General features: G+C 38.1%; 1 long non-coding RNA gene across 1 annotated transcript; it reads right to left on the bottom strand.

Moving 5' to 3' along the window:
• Positions 1–783: 783 nt before the first annotated feature.
• Positions 784–1,188, bottom strand: LOC122324999. Its single transcript, XR_006247246.1, has 2 exons — positions 943–1,188; positions 784–840 (listed from the first exon to the last, which is right to left on the bottom strand). It is a non-coding gene; the product is annotated as an uncharacterized LOC122324999 (long non-coding RNA).
• Between the last annotated feature and the right edge of the window lie 335 nt (positions 1,189–1,523).

Here is a 1,523-nt window from a genome sequence, read left to right as displayed (position 1 = left end):
AGAGTGCATGCTGACACTCATTTTTGAAGCAGTTGAACCATATATAGAGCGAGCATAACTATGTGCTTTTAGTTCACTTAGACGAACTTTTTCTCTCTCTGCATCAAACTCGCCATCTACAGTTGTCATTCTGTCATACACAAATTTGATGATATCATTGGTCACAGCTTCACATGCATCAATTTTACGTCTTAAATCAGCAGCAGGTGTAACATATTGTCTTATGTCACTGAAAAGTTTCAGAATACAGTTCCTTTTATCCTCAAGAGAGTCAGCAATTTCAGCCAGTTGCTTATCAGTTATGTCTGTTTTTAAGGTCTGTCTTGCTTTACGGGCATCTAACTTCCATTGCTCATACAAAGTTATTAACCTTTTTTCTTTCTTACAGCATTCATCTTTCTGATAAGCAAGCATTTTCTCCGTAGGCATACAAGTACGTTCGGAACGTCGAGGGAGTTCTGCACTGTCTTGTACATGACACTGGCGTTCTGCAGCAATTTTATCTTTATCTGCACCATTTAGATCCCTTTCCTTTTCTGTCTCTGTCTGAAGCAGGCTTCCAGTTATTTGTTCTTCTGTATCAATTTCCATACTTAACTTGCCGACTACAGCACAGCGTCGCAGCTCCGTAGACCATTACGCTGATTCTGACGTACTGCCATCCATTTTCCTTTAGTCACGTTGAATCCGTCTGTCAGCACGCGCGCTTGGCGAGGATCTGAATCAGCGAAGGTAAAGCTCTTACTGTAGCGGACCCGTCCGAATGATGGCCGAAACTTTTACTGATGTTTCCAGACTTTTATTTCTGTTCCCTTTCGTCTTCAGAAATCACCGTAAGAGCTGAACAAAGTGATACAAAACGTATATCAACATTACCTGACATATTCAGCGATGCTGACAAAAACACTTGTATTAAATCAACAGCGTATAAAAAACACAAACCTTATGCCTTTTCGGGGGGTTGCTAAATAAACTTGTTACATCCCTTTCGTGAACAAGTTTTAAGCCGTAATGAAGCGTTCACTCTCCCATTCCCCTTTTCTCTTTAGCGCCGTGCGTTGTGAAAAGCGGATTTTGTTTCAAAATAAAAGTCCCCCATAAACAACGAAAATAATTTGGTCATTAAACATTAAATATTACAAAGGCAACACCAAACAAAATAAATTAAAATTAACTCTTATTAAAGCCTGTTACAAGTTGATTTATTTCACCATTTCCATTCAAAATGTAAAACTTATATTATATTCATTCATTGCACACAGACTGATATATTTCAAATGTTTATTTCTTTTCATTTTGATGATTATAACTGATTACAACTAATGAAAACCCCAAATTCAGTATCTCAAAAAATCTGAATATTGTAAAAAGGTTCAATATTGAAGACACCTGGTGCCACACTCTAATCAGCTAATTAACTAAAAACACCTGCAAAGGCTACACAATCAGGGGGAAGACTGCTGACTTGACAGTTGTCCAAAAGACGACCATTGACACCTTGCACAAGCAGGGCAAGACACAAA

The sequence above is a fragment of the Puntigrus tetrazona genome, chromosome 2 (genome assembly GCF_018831695.1).
Source record: "Puntigrus tetrazona isolate hp1 chromosome 2, ASM1883169v1, whole genome shotgun sequence".
In the NCBI taxonomy this organism is placed as follows: Eukaryota; Metazoa; Chordata; class Actinopteri; order Cypriniformes; family Cyprinidae; genus Puntigrus; species Puntigrus tetrazona.
This window is presented reverse-complemented; position numbering and strand designations above follow the sequence as displayed.